The sequence below is a fragment of the Canis lupus genome, chromosome 9, assembly GCF_048164855.1.
Source record: "Canis lupus baileyi chromosome 9, mCanLup2.hap1, whole genome shotgun sequence".
Taxonomy (NCBI): Eukaryota; Metazoa; Chordata; class Mammalia; order Carnivora; family Canidae; genus Canis; species Canis lupus.
Window position 1 is genome coordinate 21,171,073 of NC_132846.1, and position 22,791 is coordinate 21,193,863.

General features: G+C 34.6%; 1 long non-coding RNA gene across 2 annotated transcripts in view; it reads left to right on the plus strand.

Annotated features, from left to right (window-relative positions):
* The first annotated feature begins 439 nt into the window (after nucleotides 1-439).
* The window catches only part of LOC140639881 (uncharacterized), a 148,452-nt gene continuing 126,100 nt past the window's right edge, over nucleotides 440-22,791 (plus strand). The window contains exons 1-4 of one of the 2 annotated variants that reach the window (XR_012036532.1): nucleotides 440-912; nucleotides 8,968-9,082; nucleotides 13,372-13,448; nucleotides 14,602-14,897. This is a non-coding gene — a long non-coding RNA (uncharacterized lncRNA). The remainder of the gene's footprint in view (nucleotides 913-8,967; nucleotides 9,083-13,371; nucleotides 13,449-14,601; nucleotides 14,898-22,791) is intronic. The other variant, XR_012036533.1, reaches the window with a different exon arrangement.

Below are 22,791 nucleotides of genomic sequence, written 5' to 3' on the forward strand. Positions count from 1 at the left end.
AATTTAGTTGGCACAGAGATGGTAGGATAGAATCCTGGGTAGGCGTTCTGTCATCCATGTCTTTCTTTTCTTTGGATCTTGACCAAAGCTTTTGAAATGAAAAAAACACAAATTAAAAAAATGTTTTTAGGTGCTATAAAAATAAAAAGTCAGTTCTATTCCTAGAAGTTTAAACCCCTATTAAATTATTCCTTGATTCTGGTGGTAAATCACTAGTGAGGAGGACTTTAAGAATATGATTTTGATAAATTTTAAAATAAAAGAAGTTGAATTCATTTTTCTTGATTTTTGTTTTTTTTTTTCTTGATTTTTGAATGGAGCCAGGATTTTTCTGTCTTCATTTTTACAGCTGGAATTTTTAATAATTTTCAGATAAGTGAAATTTAATTTGGTTTCAAGCATATACAGACGTTTGTGAGGAAGGAAAATATGAATTTCTTGGCATTTCAGTGACAAGGCTTTACATTAAACTTTTATTGTCATCTTTCTTGAATCAAGAGCAGGAAAACGCAGTCCTGAGGGGAGTTTCATTTGCATATTGCTCAACAGCTTGACGTCTTCAATTGGAACACAGCAAAGTGTACAACAGGCCACCTGATTTTTCATAGCCGAGAACGAAATGGGAAATTGAAGAGAAAGAAGAATTTCATTCCACTCCACTTATTTGGTTTAAATTCACTTCAAAAAAATATGAAATGTCTCATTCAGATTAATTCATGCAAATGAAGCCTATAGAGGATGACAGAAATCATATGGTAAAGACTTTCCCAAATGCTCTGACTGAGAGTGAAGCAGTTTTACACCGTTTTTGAGGGGGATACCATAAAATACTGTTGAAATAGCTGGAGATTGTATTGAAAACCTTCGTAGATTGGAGGAGAGTAATAATTTAGGATTCAAATTAAAAAGAAGGTAAGTAATTCAGCAAAACATTAGAGGGCTTTCATCTCTTTAAAAATTAATGTTCTTTTTCTTTACCATTTAAGTTGGAAAACGGACTATATGACTACATATTCTCTTGATAAGTGTGTACATATAAAGACAGTATCCAAATAATTTAGTTTATACAAGTCCTTTGTCTTGAAACACCCAGGTAATTGAAACAAAAGAAGAATGTTGACTGTCTTTGGCTCTGTTCATTTAACTATTGTCACATTATTAGCTTATTTTTCTCTTTACATTTTTATTGCATTTTAAATAGTAAAATAACAGATGTGGCTGTTCCTTGAGGACTGTGAAATGTATGTAATTTTAGTTACTATCTTCAGTATTGTTGTTATTCTAACCCTGCATGAATTCTGTATTTCCAGTATACATGTGTTATATATTTGGTCATGAACATTCATTGACTATTCAGTTTTATTACTGCTCTGTCTTTACTTAGAGCATTCATCTCATTTGTCTGTGGGTTTGTTGTGCTCTCTGATAGACTTTTAATAGTATAGTCTCTGAAAATGCCACTATATAATGCAATTAATTAATTGATCTCCTAAAATTCAACTGACTTTGAATCTGTGTTTTTTTTTTTTTTTTTTTTTTTTTTTTTTACTTCTCAATAAGCCTTTGTGTTTATACATCTGAGCTTTAGTTGTGGAAAAATTTGTATTATACCTTTGAAATGCTCTTCTCTCTCATTTCTTCCTTCTCTGTTAATTATGCTATGTGTCATCTCTTGGATTTGTTAGAATATTCATCTTATTTTTTTTCATCTTCTCCCCCTACTTTTCATTGTTTCATCATTCTATTTTAACTTCTTATTTTTTCCTCGTTTATTTTCAATGCTTTTATTGAATTTATCATTCTAGTTATAATATTTTAATTTGTAATAGCTCATTAGTTTGCAAATATTCATTGTTACATTATCATGTCCTTGTTTTATTTATGCAATATTACAGCTTTCAGAGTTATTCATTATAGTTTCTTCACAAGAGAATGTCTTTCTCTTTTCTCTGTATTCTTTTTTCCCTGGATTCATTTTTTATATTTTTCTTTGTGTTCTTTTTTTCTTTCTTCCATGTAATATGCATTCTCTAATGGCTGCTGATTTTTAGATATCTATTCATATTTGAGAATGAAATATGAAAGAAATAATTAGACTCTTAGTGTTTGTAGTCAAGTTTGCCAGTACCTGGAAGTCTATTGTCTTTGGTCATTCTTCTTCTCTAGCAAATGTATATCTGGTCAGCCCTGCAAAATTTGTGATGGCCAATGCAAACTGGAAATGCAGAGCTCCTTGTTAAAAAATTAAGAACCTCAAGACTGCAATCACAGAGCTTTAAAATAAAAGTGTGATCCTTCTAAGTGTGGGTCCCCATAAGATGACAGAAGATGCATACCCATGTATCTGGCCCTATTTCTAGTTAATGTTTGCCTGAAATCCAGTGTTCTGGGAATTGCAATCCTCTGCAATTCATCCTCTGTAGTGAACAGACCTTGGTTACTTATACTTGCAGTTAATTCCCCATTTTTTAGCCTTGTGCCTCACTTATACCTTCTACCTTTTTCTTTGTTCTCTGTTTTAAAAAGTCTCTTTAATTTCTATTGAGAATAAGGACTACATTTTCTAGGGGTAGAGTGATGTGTTCTCCAGCACAATGGCAAGAGGCTGTCTATCCTTTCTGTGTACAGACTTTCAACCCACCACCCAAATTTCAGCCTATGTCCTATATCTGCATTCTGAAACCTTCAAGTCCAGGGTCCCAAGAATATTGTTTTCTTTTAGATTTCTCCCTTTTAAAGACATAAGTAGTAGCTTTCCCCACTCTTTTAACTACAATTCATTTTATTCCTCTATCTTCTTTCAATTTTCCAAAGCTTTGTTGGGATCTCTTGTCTTTGGTTACCTTTTCTCCTATTCCCCTTATTCCTATGATTGTATACTTGGCTTTCCTGCTTTGTCTCATTTACCATGGTGTACTGTAGAATAGAGGATCCATTGTGTGTCCAACCTGCCATAAGAGTAATTATCTTCAAAATATTTAAAAATTACAAATAAATGCATAAAAATAAGGAAATGTCTTGCCTTATTAATAATCCATTTAACACTAATATACATTTGATCCCTGAACAACTTGAGGGTTATGGGTGTTGACCCCTGTGCAGCTGAAAATCCATGTATAACTTTTGACTCTCTCAAAACTTAACTACTAGTAGCACAGTGTTGACCCAACGCCTTACCAATAACACAACTAATTGATTTAAACATGCATTGTATGTTATATGTATTATATTCTTACAACAAAGTAAGCTAGAAAAAATATTATTTAAAAAATCATAAGGAAGAAAAAATACACTTACAGTACTGTATTGGAAAAAAAAATCTGCCTGTAGGTATACTTGCACAGCTTTAACAGGTGTTTTTCATGATCAACTGTATATTAAAAATAAAACAATAATAAAAAAATCATTGGACTTTGACATTTCTTTTGTTAGTATGGAAAGTAGAGTGGAATTTGGGAGAAAATGAATTTAAGGATTTAAGATTGAGAGGGATATTAAAAATTAAATTAAATGTAAGTCTTTAACCATTTCTCAAACAATATAGCAGTTCTGTCTCAAAGTTTACACACAAAATGTATTTGTCTCCCCTTTGTGAAGGAAGTAAATGAGTGAATTTTTAGAAGTCTTCCAGGTGACTAACTTGACTCCCTGGTTTCCATTAGATACTAAAAATTTATTGATGTTATGGTTCATGAGAAAATGAAGTACAACAAAAACCTTTACCAAATTTAAACATGGTAGAGAGTAAGAGGAGAAATGACATTGTTTAAGATGGTTGCTACTTTTTTTTTTTTTTTTTTGCTGGTTTGCTTTTCTACGGTCTCATTAAATTCCACTTTACTCTTTTGTTTTATATAGTAGAAACAGCCTTGTGTCTTGATATTTTAAAATATATTCCTCTAAAGAGGTTGGAATTATTTATTTTTAAATATTACTTTGGAACATTCATTATATTGCCATTAGATTGCTGTAATATATTCCAATCAGGGATTTCTTGAAAACCACTTGGAAATGTATCACTTGGAGATTTTCACTCAACATCCAGGAATGAAGGAGAGCATTGAGTGTATTCAATTACAATATCCAGTCGGAGAGGGAGAGGGGTAGTGACCATAGAGTGTCTCTCATGTCAGGAATTTTTTCATCATGAAGGGAGCAGGTTACTAGGTGAAAATGCTAGCTTTAATTTGTTTCGAGCCTTTTCATAGAAACCAATAGAGATATATCATCCTCATATCTAATGTATCTTTTTTTGAATACCATTCTCCTGATGCACATTTTTTTCAACAGTCTAATTCATCATGGATCTTTAGACTATTAAGAGGTGTATGTTTCAATGAATAATCTACAGTGCTCTATTCTTGATATCCTTTGATATCATTAAGACATAGCAAGGGATTAAGGGTACCAGCTGTGGTATCAGAAAGACTTGGATCTTGAGTGCTGGATTACCATTTACTAGTAAAATAAATGCGAGTAAATTATAAACTCAGCCTAAGCCAAAAGTTTTCAAAATTGTGTGCATATTGGAATTACTGGGAGTTTAAAAATATGTACTGTTAACCCTTGAAGAACAGGTTTGAGATGCATAGGTCCACTTATATCTAGATTCATTTTAATAAATACAGCACAGTGCTATAAATGTATTTATTTTCTCTTCCTTATAATTATAATATTTTGTTTTCTCTGGCTTACTTTATTGTAAGAATGCAGTATATAAATGCATCACATTCAAAATATATGTTAATTGACTGTTTATGTTACTGGGAAAGGTTCCAATCAATAATAGGATATTTGTAAAGTTTGGAGGGAGTCAAAAATTATATGTGGAGTTTTGACTGCACAGGAGTTGGTACTCCTAACCCCTGATTGTTCAAGGGTCAACTATATTCAACATCAGGATGCATTATGTGTCAAATAAATCATTACCTTTGTTTTTGGGATCTTGCCTCACAGAGCTCCCTTAGTGACCTTAATAGATAGCAAGGGCTGACAATGTAGCCTCCAAGCCTCATTCTCCTCATCTTTGAAATGGGTATAATTATAGCAACATTATTATATGATTATTTTAAGAGTTAAATGGGAAAAAAATGCATGCATAGTACATATCACAATGCCTGTAGCATTATAAATAATTCATAGCTCCCACTCCCTAGCTGAACTATAAATACAGTTAAGGAAGTGACTATATCCTTTTTGTTCACTATTTTATGCATGGAACATACAAAGTATTTTTGTGGATTCAGTGAATCACTTGCACTGTCTTTAAAAAGAGGAGAGAGACATTGTAGTGTTGACTTTTGTTTAGACTCAGAGACCCTTACAACAGAAAAAAATATATATACATATAGATTAGGTTCTGCTGTAGAACAACTTCTTTTCTAAAATGATTGTCCTAGTTATTATTTCTTTCAGGCTAATATATTACCTTATCCTAAAAGATACACATATCTGCCTTCCATTGTATCTATAGAACTTTCTTTTTAATTTCCCTGTCCCTCCTCCCCTCTTGCCTTCCCTCTCTCCTTTCTTTTCATACTTCTTTTTCTTTTTTCTTTCCTCCTCTTCATTTCCTTCCTTCTGCCTTCTCCCCATACTCACTTTTCTATTTCTGTCTCTATCATAGACAATCTCTCTTGGTTCCAGGATAAATTGCTTTTCTCTTAGCCTTGACTGGCAGCACTCCATTGACTCTGCTTACTTATCACAGGCAATAATTGTGAATTTGTCTTCTGAGTTACAATACCCTCCTTCCTTGTATTTTAGTGGTACATTTTAGTAATTAACGATCCAGCTTTGTAAATGACAAAAAAAAGTACAGGTTGTAACTCCAACATTTGTATTATTCTTCTTCCATAGAGCTGATATTAATGTTACTTATTAGTTTTTTATACACTGATTTATTCTACAAAAATATTTTGGGTCATTATCATGTGTCAGGCCTTTTATTGATACTAAATAGAATAAATATACACCTAGCCTCAGAGAAAGGCATAAGCTTGTGGAAGTCTCAACAAATAAACAGATTATTATTGAACAGAGCAATGCATGCTGCAGGGGAAATATTAAGCATCTTCCCTATACTTTGTGGAGTGCACATTGTAAGGGTCTTCATTCAGTCCTGTCTACATGGGAGGCAGGGGCAGGGCTCATACCATCTGAACTGTAGTTCAAAGAAGGAAAGTAGGAGTCAACTTTGAGGAATAAGGGGCAAGGGAAATGGGACATGACTCAGCATTCTGGAGTAAGGAGATTGGTGATAAATGAAGTTGGAGAAGCTGGGGAAGCTGGGTATTAAGGAGCTTGGGCTTTATCTTTGGGACACAAGGTAACTTTTAAAAATTGCTTAAACAACTTGAATAATGCATAATAGAATTTCCTTGAAAAATCAGATTTACATGTTAGTGTAAGGGAAAGTAAGAGGAGAACTGAAGACATAAAAAAAAAAAAAAAAAAAAGCAGAGAAATAGGTATAATGTGATACATTTTTAAGCCAATCAGGAATAATCTCACCCTTAACATTAGCTATAATAACAAAAAATGTTGAGCACTATATGCCAGGTAGTTTTCTAAGAACCATACTCCTAGTAACCACCATATAGGTAGATTATATTATCATAATATGATGATGATATGAAAAGTAATAACCATCACTAGTTAACTGCACAGATGGGAGGCCAAGCCACCTGAGGTCAAAGCTTCACTTCACTTGTTTTCCATCTGACTTTGGACTAATTGATTCATGCACATAAATGCATATACATAATCGAAAAAGTTTTTTGGGCCAGTTAGGGGTTCCTTCAACCCATACTTGCCACTTTCTTGTTCAATGGATTTTAATAAAATAGTGAAAAGAAGTTGTAAATAATAGCAAAAGAAATGATGTTCAAATCTGATTGAAGTTAAACTTTAAACCTCCATCAAAGAAACAAAAATCAAACAAAAACGAGATGAAATAAATTGTGTGCAAACGGGGACTCTGGAATTTGGAGTAGGGTAAGTATGACACAGGAAGAAGGGGATAGAAGTAGACTGATTCCCTGATGCTGTTTGAGGAAAGGGGGGCTCATCTGAATTTCAGTTTTCATCTGAAAAGAAACTTCATAGAAAATGCCTTTTTGGAATCCTGCCTTTATTGCTTCTCAACAGTGTAACCTTGGACAGATGACCAAACTTCTCTTTTCTTCCAGCTTCCTACTCCACGCTTACATAAACAATAGCATTGAACTCATAAGATGTTGTGAAGATTAACTGAGCTAACAAATATAAAATACTTAGGTAGTTCTGACACATAATGTCGGATATATGTTATCTATTATCATTGTTAAAACATCCTTCGGATTTCATGTATTACCATATTTGCTTAGTAGTAAATTGTGTATATTTCTAATCTTAAATTTTTAAAACTTTAGGGCCATAGGCAAGAATTTCCTCTCATTGCTTCCTGAACTGTGGTATGTTCTGCCTTGGTAGACTTAAACTATAATTTTAGTGCCAATCAAGGAGAGCTTCTAAACTGTCAGTGAATAGTGCTCAAAATTGGGTACCATGCAGAATGAGTAGCAATTGCAATAATCATCTCTTGTCTATGGAAGATGGTGGTCATCTCTAAGGGCCCACTTGGGGAGCTAGATGATGTCAAACATGCATGCTGCAAGCATAGTGCAGGAACTTAGGTTAATAATGTTAGAAACCAGCTGAATGTGGGAATTTGGAAGAAATAGCATATGGAAGGTGATTCATGTACTCCTTTATCTAACATGAAATGTAAAATGAATGCTAGTTTGTTTTGTTTGTTGTTGTTTCCTGGGGAAAGAAAGACCTCTGGGTAATATGATTACAATATAACAAAAAGTTCAGACATTTTTTCAGAGGCTAAGAGGTGTGCTTGGGAAGGAAGAATTTGGACTACACACTGAACACCCTTGGGGGAAGATGAAAAGAATCAAATGCCTTAGAGATTGAGATACACAGCTGGATAATGCAGAGATAGATCCTTTAAGTTGGAACATGGGGTGAAAGTTGGGAAGGCTTTTGCATCTGTGTTTGACTGGTTACTGAATTTGGAACAAGTTTTCTGCAGGGCAAAAATTTCTATGGAAGCATAAGTTTTTCAGCACCCAGCAGGGAAAGGATAAAAGAACTTGCAGTTTCCTGAGATTAGATTTTTTTTTTTTTTTTTTTTTTTTGCCAGTATTGTGGCCTGTACTGGAAATACATGGCACAAAATCAAAAATCAAACATTGCTGATTTACATGAGCAGCCCAGGGCCAGGGAAATGGTAGCCAACTTAAACACAGAAGTAGCCTAATCTTATTCAAATTTCCGTCTAGGAGAAGCAAGTTGAGAGAAAAAACAGCACAGCACAAAACAAAAGAATAAGATTGTGTGGTTGTGGCGAGATCCCATATTTGCGTCTTCATGCATAGGTTAGAGTCAGATGTTAAGAGATGATTTGAAGTAATTGTAGTCCTGGTAAAAGCAGTAGGTATATGAAAATTATGAGTTTCAGATTGGAGTGGAGTTAGGTGTAGGACTCAGTAAGTTACCACCTGTGTTGACCACTTTCTTCTAATATAGGTAGAATGAGTATATTCTCTGGAGTCTACCCAAAAAGAAATCCATTCTTATTGTGAAAAAGAAAAAAAAAAACAGAAGGAAAGAAAAGAATATCCTCAGAGCTATGGTACTGGGAAATTGACAAAGGCTCCAGATGAAAGCCAGTAGAAGTCCAGGAAATGAGGCTAAACACTGAATCCGAGCTGTGTCAGAAGTTTCAGGCACTTTTAAGAAGACTGACAAAGTCTTAGTAAAGATGCATGAGCAGGAATTATGGGTAATTAATGCCAAGTACTACTGGATACTGAATGACAAGTTAACATCACTTTTAGCCATTGGAGTGGTGGTTGATCTATGAATCAGGCCATAATTCATAAGGTTTTAATCCTTTATACTGACTACAAACAGATTCCAATAACCTGGGAAACAGTGTGCTGAAACTGGATTTTTGCAGAAGAGACAAGAGGCTACCTAATAATGCTACTTCTGCAAATGGGTGTCCAGAATTGAAAGGTGTGACTGAGTAAGTGTTCTATTTGAAATCAAAATTTGTTTTTGATGCTGCATGCTATTGTTGCCTATAGGATGGTAATATTATTATATACTTGCTAAAAGTGCAAAACGTCAGGAAGCACTGGACCCAGATTCTGAGACATTTAAGGTAGATTTGATTTTAATAACTCCTGAGCCTAAATTATTTTTTAAAGGATAGTTACAAGATAGGAATATTTTTCTATCTTTACAAGTGAGAAATGCATGATCTGCTTAAAAAGGAAATAGTGCTTAATAGAGTAAAAATAACCCAGAACTTTTGGGAGTGCTGTAGAATGATCACTTTCTCCAAGATCAATTTTTCTAAGGACAGCATAATAAAGAACTTTTAATTAATGCCATTAGCTTCTAGTCTGGCAGGTATTATGGGTCACTGAATGTAGGAACACATCATAAATCTTGGAAAATTAGAATATATGTGGGTAAGAGAACACTGAAAACAGATGAAAGTGATGACTGCATCGTTATAAACCCAAGGTGCACCAGACTGCCTGCAGCATGAATGGTTTCAGCTTCAGATTTAAAGAGCAGGTATAACTAGAGAGCCATCAAGAAGACAGGGCCTCTTTCCAGCAACCATTACCTGTATAGGGCCAAAGGCAGAGTATGGTTCTCAAAATTAACATGCACAAAACTGAATTTTTGATATTCCCTCCCAAAATGACTCCTTCTATATCTTTGTATCTGCGACACACCTCTGTCTCATTTGTTCAGGTCAAAACTCATTCTTGACTCCTCAGTTTTTCTCTCATACCCCATTCTATTAACAAAAACTATTAGATCTCTCTTCAAACTGTACTGAAAGTTGGATGACTTCTTACCACAACCCTTCTTACCCTCTGATCCATGCCACAACCATCTTATGCCTTATTCCAGTACCTTTCTACATGGTCTTCATTGTTCCATCTCTATCCACAGTGGTATTCATTAGGACCTTTTGTTAATGTCACTTTTCTCACACTGGCCATATAATAAAAATCTACTCCCCTCCCCCACTTAAACTTCTGTTTTGCTCATGTGACTTGATGGGCCAATGAAATGTATAAGAATGTACATGTATCCTCTCTGGGCAGTAGCATTAAGAACCAATGTGATTAATGGAATTTACATAATCAATTCACTATGGTTCCTATTATAAGCCCCCCAACCTTGCCGACTATGAGTAAATCTGTAGGATGAGAGAAAAATCAGTTTTCTTGCTTCAAGCCTCTGAGACTTTCAGGGTGCAACCAGTTTAACTTCACCTATCCTAACTGATAAATTGTTCCAGGAGATGCCAGAACAGGAACAAAACCCAAAAATATTTGGCATTGGTTATGGCATTGTGTGGTAGGTGTCAAGGAAATATTATTGGAGGCCAGATGGATGGTAATCCATGTTATATAGTGGGAAAATTCTAACCTATGGTCACATGGAAAGCAAGTATTTTACCCATTGAGCTTGTAGCTTTACGCAAGAGAATAAGTGAACATCAACAACTAGTTTCTTACTTTCGACTTCATTTTGACATGTTACAACAGGAAAAAGATAAAACAATTGGTTGGCTTGCAAGAAAGAATGAAAGAGATTAAAGAGAGTTCTGAAATGTGGGATTTGGCAGAATAAAGTTACAATTGACTTCTAATTCCAGATAGTAAAAAGAAAGCTGTTAAGGCTTTTAAAAAACAAAAGGCTAAAATTCAGCCTGGCAGCAGCAAGGGCCAAAACAAAAGAATGGCCATCAGCCACCTGTTAAAGTCTCTCAATGAATGAATTCTTTACCTCATAAGTCTTTTCAGTTGCACCAGAAGGTCAAGAGAAAAATACTAGGGATGGGCCTCTCCCAGGATATCTGTTAAGTTTATATTCACAATAAAGTCTGGAGAGCAGGGCACATCTCCAAAACAACTTAAGTAGGATTATTGGTACATGAAGATGACTGTAAATATTAGGAATTAGGTGACTGTAACTTTGCAATAATTGTACTGTTGAAAACCCCACGAGCCTGTGAAATTATGACTATTAAAGATTTAAAATATAGTCCCCAGACCCCAAATCTTATGGTGGTAAAGATTTAGCAAGCTGCTCAGCTTGCTAAATGGACAACATTTTCTTATATCCATTTCAGATGTATACACTGAGGATAAGGTATACAGGTCAGAGCCCAGAACCCTTGAGAACTATAAACTTGAGCACTATTCTCAGGTAGCTAACCCTCACAGTGGCCACTCAGTGGGAATGGAGAATTTCTATGGTTCGGTGACTTCTAAGTGCTTCCTCCCCATGTCCATTCTTCCTATTCCTTACCAGAAATATTTATTCAAGTGATTCTATTCTTGTTCTGTGAATCCAGTGGGAATAGGATAGAGGGGTAGATGGTAGAGCATTTTTGTGTATTTATTTCTTTTTTAATTTCTAGGTCTTTAGAACAAGAAGTGGCACATCTGGACTTTTATAGATATATTTACTTCTGCTCTTAAATCATAATATTATTAGACAGAATTCTTGAACTTTCTTGGGGAGTGTTAGGAGGTTATTTTGCATGTGGGGAAGGGAGCAAACTAAATATTTGTGATCATCAGGGAAGCATATTAGGATGTTTGAAAATGTCTGTTCTGCTTTGGACAAATTGTAGATTGAAATTCTTTACCCAATTCAAAGCAGTCAGGTTATATGATTTTCATGGGCCAGTGAAATGTGAGCAGAAGTGATAGTAGAACTCAGTAGCAGAAGCTTGAAGAGTCAATATATGGTTTGTCGTGCCTTTGTCTTTATACTTTGGTTATGAAAACAAGTCCATTGGTTTGGGTCTTTGAGTAATTGCAATGGACATAATCTTCTTTTGACCAAGAATATAGATATAGGACAAATGAGAACTAGTTTTAGGTTGCAAATTATTTGTTTTCAGGATATTTATCACTTGTTATAACTTGGCCTATCCTAATTACTACAAACCCAAATTCTACCAACAAGGCAGAACCTAGAATGATCATATTAAAGCCTCATATTATTCACTCCTCTTCATGAACCTCTCCAGTGGCTCAGAGTAAGACAGTCCTAATATGAATTTTCTTCCTTCTAACTTTCTAACCTAATTTTCTTTGACTCTCCATTTCATTCTTTCTACTGTAGCCACACATTAGTGACCTTGTTCTTCTTAGAACATGGTAGCCACATTCACCCTTTCGTTTGCTATTTCTTCTGCCTAGAACACTCTTAACCCAATTATACACTTGATTTTCTCTCACTTCTTATCACTTTATCTCTAATACTTTCCTGGCCACCCTTTATAAAACAAAGCAATAGCACCTGCTCTTCCATTTCCATCTTCATTTGTTTCCCTTTCCTTTAAAACACTTGACACTCATTGGCATATTGTATGTTTACTAATATACCTCTCCCTACCTTTTCCACATATTGTGCACATACTAGAATCTAAGTTCTGTGATAGAAAAGGCATTGTTTTGTTTGTTGCTGTATCTCCAGTTCCCAAGACACTATGTAACTGACAGCAGTCAATAAATACTAAAAGAATGAAAACCAAAAGAGATAAATTAGAGATGTGTCTTTTTTTGGAGGTGCTTGTGTAATTGGACAATATAATTTTCTTTGGAAGGAAGTAGGGACATTGCAGGAAAGAAAGAAAATCCATATTATGGTTCTGGTCATCTAGAGAAGGCAGAATGAAACTGACACTTATGTACTATAGTTGACTATCTTCCATTAAAATATGTGAAAATAATTATTTACCAATTAGGGATATACATAAAAACAAACAATTTTTCTGTCTTCAGTCCCTGCAATTGGGAGAGCTAAGAGAGTGAAGAGACGTTGGAAGAGTTAATACACATTTGTATACAGCTGCCAAAGCCTTTACACTCTGAGGTGCCAGATTAGAAGGCTTAGAAGAGGAGCTATATCTAAGAATTTAGGAGAAAAAAAGACTATGGCATTTGTTGTTAACAAGATAATTGTTGATTGACCTATCTATAAACTTTACTTTTTTTATTCAAAGCCTTTCAAAAATACATATAATAAGTATATGTATGGGGTAACTTTTTCTTTTTCTTTTTATTTAAATTCAAGCTAGTCAACATAAAATATATTATTAGTTTCAAGATAAGATCTCTTTTCTAAGTGGATTGATAGTAAGTCTCTAGCATGTAATTTCCATATCCTAAGGGATAACAATATGTTGTCTCTTTAGTGAACTAAAATTTTAGTCATTATTTGTCATACTTGAAATCTATGGATGTTGATTTTCTATTGCTCACATTTCAGATCACTGACTTCTTATCTGGCGATTAGATGTGAACTACCGTGGATGTAAGAATCACAGTCTCTCCTAAAAGAGAAAGGTAAGGCTTAGGCCCACTCCAAAATTTTGGGGGCTCAGGGCAAGAGTACAAATGGAGGCCCAAATAATAATGTATTGATATTAAAATTTACCAATCAAGCAGAATATAAACTACATTCTTTATTCTGTGCTAGAATGACACCTTGCCCCCTTCAAATCCCACACCTAGCTCCATATTGTGGAAGGAAGGCCCTCTCTTGTATTTTTATGGATACTTTAACCTTAAATACCTAATCTCTGTATTCAAACCCTATAAACTTCTGATCCTTTGGCTATCTCTTGGGACTAGGAATACACATACATCTTTTTGGAAGGAAGATCCAGGGGAGAGGCCAGAACAGGTCCTAGAAACAAAGTTGAGTAATTTGTCCAATAATTCTGAGACCTTTGGTATACGTGGTCTAGACATGGGGAGTATATTTTCAGGTTGGATATATCTCTTGACCTTGCAACCATTTTTTCCCTCTGGAAAAGGGGGTGGAAAGTTGGTCAGAGAAAGTCCAAAATGAGACTTTCTATACTGCAGATCCCGGAATAGTTGCTTCTCTTGCTCACATTTAAAGGCAGTGTTGAACTAGTAAGGTTGACATCTAGAGGCTCTTCCACAGGATAAGACATATCAACACAAGCTTGTGTGTTTTATAACCCTAAACCCCTACTGAGCATGTAGCTCAGTGGGATTATTCAAAGCTGCAGACAGTAGTAGAAAGCAAAAATTAGGTCTTTAAGAGGGTAATATAAACTTTGACTAAAGACTGTTCTTTTTAGGAAGAGTAGAACATTTAATTTATTTAATGAAGTATTTTATGGAGCAATTTGGAACCTCATAAAGGTGCAGTTAAAGCAATTGGTGCTGATTCAAAGAATATTCCTTGCATAATGACTTTGGATCCTTGGGGAGAGAAGGAGGCTATCATTATATAGAGTGTAGTGTTCTTGGCCCATGGTCAGCAAACAGTTTTAGTTGTACAGGAACTATCCAATGCAAACTATTGAACATCATAGTGTTCTATCTACATATGCTGCAGATCTGCCTATAAATCTCTGAAATTAATATGCATTAACTTTTGTTCATTAAAACTAGATATTTTGATGCTGGGTAATTTACTGGTATTAAAAAATAATTGCATCTCTGTATGCTTGAAATCCTCCAGAGTAGCAGGACTGCTTGTGAGAAAAGTGCTCCTCTTAAAGATACAGTCTGACTCAAGAGGAGATATTGACTATTGATTGCTATGGAAAATATTAAGAAGTGTTTTGGACTACTTCCAATCATCCAACTGAAGGATCATCCAACACAAAAGATTATCAAAGCTTTGTTAAACATGTAAAGAATTTTCCTCTTAAAATAGGCAGTGAAATTACTGGATTGCTTTCTCCAGCAATTCTCAAGTTTTGGATCAGAGGAATCTCTTGAAAATTATTGTGGACCCCAAAGAGATTTGGCTATGTGAGTTATATCTATTGATATTTATCATATTCAAAATTAAAATTTATAATTTAAAATATATAATATTTATTAAAATTACATGAATATATATGCAACAGATAGTTTATAAAATATAACTATATCTTTCCAAAGAAAATAGAAGCTGGCATTATTGAGGCACCTGGGTGGCTTAGTTGCTTAAATGTCCAACTCCTGATTTTGGCTCAGGTCATAATTTCAGAGTTGTGGGATTGAGCCCTGCATCAGACTCTGTGCTGGGTGCGGAGCTTGCTTAAGATTCTCGCTTTCAAAAAAAAAGATTCTCTCTTTCCCTCTCTCCCTTATTCACATGCTCTCTCTGTCAGTCTGAAAAAGAAAGAAAAAAAATAGCATTATTTTGAATTTTTCTATTGTTTTTTTTTACTGCATTGAAAAGCATAAAGTTTGATTAGCAAGTTAAGTTTGGCAGTATTGTTCTATTCCTTATTTTTCCTTCTTTCTGCTCCCTCTCCCCCACATTCGAGACAGTGTTAGGTTTTGATTGTCCTCCCTTTGAGTAAACAACAAGAGTACAGATATGAAATTCCCATTGTTCGCTGCCCTGATGAACATCTGAACAGATGTTGGGCAGGCAGCATGCACTGCATGATAGGAAGGAAATACGACCCTTAGAAATGGTACTAAGAGCTCCCAATGTTGGGGCGTGCTTACAACACTTTGATAGATATAAATTAGGAGTTAAATGTGTAGCCAAGATAGTAATTTCCTTGCTAGGTATACCAAAGGATTATATATGGATTATATATGTTATTATATATATATTTATATATATTTTAATATTTTAAAAAATTTATTTATTTGAGAGAGAGAACAGAGTGAGTGAGAGAGAATATGAGTGAGAGGGAAGGGCATAAGGAGAAGAAGCAACAGGCTCCCTGTCAAGTGAGCTGATGTGGGGTTCTGTCCCAGGACCCTGGGATCATGACCTGAGCCAAAGGCAGATGCCTAACTGACTGAGTCACTCAGGTGCCCCTGGGTTATGTACTTTAATATGTGAAAATGATTACCTGTAAGATTTCCACTTTTCTTATTTGAAGTAAAGAACAGACATTGGTTATTTTATCATATAGGCCTTAAAACATGGCACAGCACTTGCTAATATATTTGATATGCTTTCTTTTTTGGATGCCTTGCTTTTGATGCTTTGATAATTTAGTTTGTATAAACATAAATTGCTCTTCAAATACTTCTAAAAATACTTTATGTTAGAAATATTTTCTCATAATCATATTTCTTTCACTATGTTATCAGGTGTTATTATGTGATTATATCTCTGGGTTCTTTCTATTTCTATTAGACTATAAACTCTGAGAGAATAGGATGCTAGCACAGAGCTTGACACATAGTATGCCTTCATAGTGTTGCTTAAATATTTAGGCCTCTTAAAGTAGTAGTAGCTGAAGGCTAGCCCCACTGTTTCTGACTCATTGACTCATTATTCATTTTGGTTTTCCCTTTCTGGCCCTTCTTTCTACATGTGTAGATGCTCAGTTCAGTATCTCTTGCTCACTCCTTCCCCACATAAATCTTAGATATTTTGAAAATTATTGAGGACCTTATCAGCAGTGACTTGTGGTATTTCAAGCCCTAATGCTCTTTTAGCTATGCACACTTAGGCAAGTATTAAGGTCTAATTCTTTTACCTCAACTGAATCTAAACCCAGCTATAAAATTTTATCATTTTTTAATCTGTTTGCATTATTATATTTATCACACCGTATAATAATTCTCATTTTATCATATTGGCTATTTTTATTTCTTTTTTTATTATTTTAAAAAAACTTTATTTGAGAGAGTAAGAGTTCATGAGCAGGGGAAGAAGCAGATGGAGGAAGAGAGGGAAGAAGGAGAGGGAGAAGCAAACTTCCCATCGAGCCAGGAGCCAGACTCGGTGCTTGATCCCAAGACCCTGAGACCCTGACCTGAGCAGAAGGCAGACACTTAACTGACTGAAATACCCAGGCAGCCCTTGTTTGCTATTTTTGTAGGGGAAAAAAATAAGCATCTTAAACAATTATTTCTGATTGATTAATTAGTAGGCACTGTATATTTATAATTTATTTTCATAATTTACATGGTACAATTGCATCTATTATTAAAGAAGATATATCACATCCCAGCAACATGTTTTGTTGTCAAAGCTTCAACACCAGAATATTAGACACAATAAAGAAAATAAAGAAAATATGTATCAGCACTTTAGAAGGAGGTAGAAAAATGTTTAAAAATCATAGAAAAAAAAAATGATCTTTGTCCAAAGGAGAAGAAGGAAAGATCCCTACAGCTTGACTAGCAAAACAAAAAAGTATGAAAGGTATGAGAAATTCTCTATGAAGTTTATTTTCCAGACACATCTATGCAAGATAGATAGGGTAGGGAATGTCCTGGAATTTAAAGAGGTTGTAACTTAGGCCCTTTGGCAGCTGTGGTGGCTGGGATGGTCTTTCTGAAGCCCAAGCTAGGCTGTTTCCTGGTGTGTGTCTATGGGCTTGAAATACCTTGGAAGAACCCTTTTTAATGCCTTCCTCTGGCTGTCAGGAATGCTTAAAAGGTTTCTATCAGACTTACCGCTCAGAGATGAAACATTTGAAGTGCACTGTCTGGTTTAGGTAATACATTGGCAGCAACTATTTTATTTCAAAGAAAATCCATCAATTAACAAGTGAACATGACAGATAGAGTGACAGTGTTTCTCTGTGTTCAAAAGAGGTAGCTAAAGAAAAGGGAACACTGGGTATCTGAAGAGGAAAAATCACCCCTGGGGAAGAAAAAAAGAGCCCCCTGAGAATGCAAAAGCTCACAAAATAGATCTGTCAGATCCTTTCAGACTTTGATGAAAGACACAGTGCTTGATATTAGGAAGACTCTGGGCAAAACAATTCTTCACCTTAGATGAATTCTAAGCCCAACTAAAGACAGAGATTACCATGAAAGGAAAAATGAACCAAGAGTTGGAAAAGATCAGTGCAATGCAGAATAATTTTGCCTACTCCATAATTTGCTTAGGATGAGACTTACCTACCTCCAGTCGGTGCTGACACAATAAAAATCCAGGCATTAAGATAGTTTTTAATTTGAATCTGTGGAGGCATGCTATCAAATGCCATTACATCTTAGCAAGGCCAGCATGAACGTTAATATGTTTGCTCTCAGAAAATGTGTCCTAAAATTTTAATATAATTTAACTAGCATTAATATGTGCCTTCTGTGTATAGCACTATGTAGGTGCTATTGGCAATGCATTGATAGAAGACAAAGAACTTGCCTTCATAGAAGTTCTAATAGAATAGGACAGCTATGGTATAGAGGCAATGTGTATGTATTTAAGTGGGCAACACTTTTATTCCTAGAGCTGTATATTTTTATAATCAGTAGACTCCTAAGCATACAATTAATTGAAGTAGAAATCTTGCAAATTATTTTTTTAAAGATTTTATTCATTCATTTGACAGAGAGAGAGCACAAGTAGGGGAGCAGCAGGCAGAAGGGGAGGGAGAAGCAGGCTCCCTGCTGAGCAAGGAGTTCAATGCGGGGTCTGGATCCTAGGACCCTGGGATTATGACCTGTGCCAAAGTTAGACGTTTAACTGACTGGGCTATCCAGGTGTCCTGCAAATTGATTTGTTAGTATCTCTTACTTAATATTTCAGAAAACATATTGTATTAAAAGCATGTGTTTAGTGATTATCTACTTTTAATTAAAACAAAAATGAAAAGTTTTTGTTTTGGGTTTTTTTTTTTCTATAAAGAACAGAGAAATTTTATAATGACATTAATTTATTAAAGACCCAATCTAAGGCAGGCAACTTCCAAGACCCCTTAGTGGTCCTTCTCCCCTACTGTTCATAGCATTGTGTAGTTCCCACCACTTTGGATAGTTCTCTCCTGTTAGCTAACTAATGGAATATTGAAGAAATGAAAGTGGATTTCTGAGGCAAGTTCAAAATAGCCCTTGTGGCTTCTGCCTTGCTGTCTTGTGGACCATGGGCTCTGAAGAAAGTCAATTGCTATATTGTGAAAACACTCAAGTAGCCCAGCAGAAAAGGCCACATGGTAGTAACTTATGTTTCTCCAGGACAGCCAGAACCAACTTACTAGCCATTTTAGTAAGCCATTTTAGAAGTGGATTCTTCAGCCCCAAACAAGGATTTCACATGAATGTAGTTCAGGCTTGTCTGTATCTTGACAACTTGTTAAAAACTAGACTACAGGTCCAAAATCAAAATGGAGTTCCTTACGTTAAGTCCCACATCACCAAACAAAGACTTAAGCACAAGTTTGGCTTTCTCAGGAATAGGAGTCCTACACCAGGTAATCAGGAATCCCCTGATCAGTATTACTTAGGTCATCTGCCTGATAAACCCCTGCCATTCCCTAAAGGAAAGTAACCTCGTTACAGTCAGCCCACTTTTTTGCCTAGTATAACTTCCTGTGCCTGTTCCTTTCTGCCTATGTAAGTTTTTCATTTTGTACAGCTCTTAGAGCTCCTTTCTATTTGTTAGATTGAATATTGTCCATTCCAATTGATTTTTTGCTCAAATAAACTCTTAGAATTTTAAATATTTTATCTTTTAATAAACTTCAGCAGAGAACCTGTGCCAGCAACACTCCGCTAAGCTCTAATGTAATTCCTGTCCCAGAGAAACTGTGTAATGAGAAAGGTTTATTGTTGTATTAAAGCATATAAGTTGGGGGGGGGGTCATTTTTATATGTAGCAGTTGATAACAAATCCATAGCCTTTAAGTATTCTTTTCAATCTTAAAATCAATGCAGACTTTGATTTCGACTTCATGTGAAATACTTGGTTATATTAGAGTATCAGCTTGTTTCTTTATGCGTTCAACCTGGTTGTCTCTAATCAAGCAGAAGTGTGATGCTGCAAATACCTTTTCTTTTGCTTCAGGAGTAGCAAGTAGGCCTTCTTGTCAACTGTTTCAACCTCTTTAATAGCTGGTGAAAGTGTTGCTGTCAGCTATGGTTGTTTTCTTTAAACTAACACTAATTCAGTATAAGCAAAACACTTTCCTCTTAAATAGTTAAGCTTCTCAGACTCAGTGAAATCTATTTTCCTTTTATCCATTCTTTGCTCAAAACATAATGCATAATAAAACAATACATATCCTTGATTACTATAAAATGAAAGTGATGGAAGAGCATATCTGCCTGTAATAAAAACATCAAAAGCAATTTAGCTGCCCAACAAATGTAATTTTAACAGGGCAGGGTATATTATGTTTGCAGAAGATATGTGAGCATATTTTATTTTCAAAGAGTCAATGTTGCCTTTTTAAAGGGATATTTTCTATATTTCAAATGTAATAGTATAATTGAGATGAACAATACCATTTTAATATTCTTATAAGTCTATCCCGATTTTGACCTTCTAAAGCTCGACTACCTCCAATCTAATCTCCAAATTTATGCAACCTGCCTACAAACCAGAATATAAATTCATATTTAATTTATAAATATATAAATTTTTTGAAAATCCAGTATTAGTCATGTACCTTTTCTTATGGATAAAGTATTTAATTTTGTATTACTCTAAAATAGTTGAAACATTTTTTTGTGTGTGTAACTTTTATTTTACCTACTTGGTTTATATGTTCACAAAGACCAAGGAGATTTTGAAATTTTACTTGCTGCTCTGAGCTCATTTAAGCTTGGAAATGATGGAGCAATTTTAATGTATAATATGTCTAAGTAAATTTTAATATTATCTTCCCTTGAATATATTTCAGCAAATGCAGTGTATTTTAATTGGTATAAACACCAGCAATAATAATACAAAATATATAGAACAGTATTCAAGATTTAACCTATAAAGTTAACCAACTTCACAAACATAGTCTATGATTTAATGGCTACAAGTGCTAAATCAAATATAACTAAGGCTGTTGCCTGGAAATTTTACCAAAAGCCTTCTTAGAATATTCTCTTCTTTAAGGCAACGTTGTTCCTTTTTTATTCAAATTATCCACATGTTTACTTAATTCCTTTAGTTTGCATGTGTAGATATGGTCTTAATCCCTAATGTTGGATGATGGTAAAAATATAATTTGGTCCCACTGAGTCTAATGAAGTGAGGGTATTATGCTCTATTATTCTCCAAAAGATCCATTTATGTGCATTGCACTCTGGTCTAAAAAATAAATCTTGCAGTTCAAATTGCCATATGCTCAGAATTTTAGCACAGGTGAGAGCACAGTAAGACCAGCTGCTATTGCTCTAGATAATGATATCATGTAAACAAGAGAAAATATCTTTTGAAAATGAATACATATTACTCTTTCAGTTTGGAAACAGAGACATTGGAAAAAAATAAATACGGATATTCTTAACACTATTTTAATATCCTTGTCTAAGTTTAGAAAAACAGTTTTTCTCTGACTTCCGTTGGTTGATTGGTTTGGCTTTCAAAAATTACTTCCTTTTTAATAAAACATAGGTTATATAATTGATATATGTATTTGCATGTGATTTTAAAATAACAGTACCATAACAGTACTCACACTAAAGTTACAAATATATGGGGCACCTGGGTGGCTCATTGAGTGCATTAAGCATCTGCCTTTGGCTCAGGTCATGATCCCAGAGTCCTGGGAGTCTGTGTACAGCTCCCTGCTCAGGGGAGAAGTCTACTCCTCCTTCTCCCAGTCCCCTTGCTTGTGTTCTCTCTGTCAAATAAATTAATAAAATTGAAAAATAAATAAATGTACAATTATATGTATGGAATAAAAATCCAGATAAGACATAGTTCCCAGTACTTATGGAAATTTAGCATATGATAAAGTTAACAACTCAAATCACTGGGACCAAGATGGGCTTTGTAATGAATGGTATTGGGACAACTGTGTAACTATTTGGAAAAAGAAAGACACAACTAGTTTTGTGCTCCTCACCATGCACAAGAATTAATTATGAATTTATTAAGAAACTAAATATTTAAAAAATTGAATCCATATAGCTACTAGAAGAATACAGGAGTCAATGCTTATGTATAACTCAAATCCAAAGATTTTGAGATTAACTGATAAATTTGATGATGCAAAAATATGCATGGCAAAACAATAACAGCAAAATTCTCATCAACAATGGCAAAAGACTTCTGATAAGTTGAAAGAGAAAATTTGTAATGTATGACACAGAAAGGGGACTAATATTAGTATACAAAGAATCTTAAAAACTAAAGAACAAAGAATAAAAAAACATGGAAATAAGCAAAACATATGAAAATACAATTCAATAAAAGATAAAATAACATGAAAAATCCAAACAAATTCATATCAAACTAATGTAGTACTGTCTCTCAAAAAAAGTGAAAAATTTAAAAATATGACAATACATTTTGTTGGGGAGATAGACTATCTTATACGTTGGTTGTTAGAATACAAAGCAGTAAAACCCTCTCAAGTGGGATTTGGCAATAGATAAGAGGCCTATATATGTACTTATTCCCAAAAGAGCAATTCCACCTCTAGAAATCGACCATGATGATATATCTCCCACAATATGAAAATAAACTTTCTCAATGCAAGATTATTCATTGCAGAATTATTTTGGTGGATTTCAAATAATTCAAACAACCTAAATTTCTAAATTGAATAATGTTTTAATAAACTATGACACAGGGGTGCCTAGATGGCTAGTGGATTATGTCTGACTTGATTTCGCCTCTGTTCACTATCTCAGGGTTATGAGACTGAGCTCTCCCCCACTCGGCATCAGCTCTGTGCTCTGTGGCAGTCTGATGGAGATTCTTCTTCTCCCTCTACCCCTCCCCCTGTTCTCCTTCTCTCTCTCTCTCTCTCTAAAAATAAATAAATAAATCTTAAAAAAAATAAACAATGACACC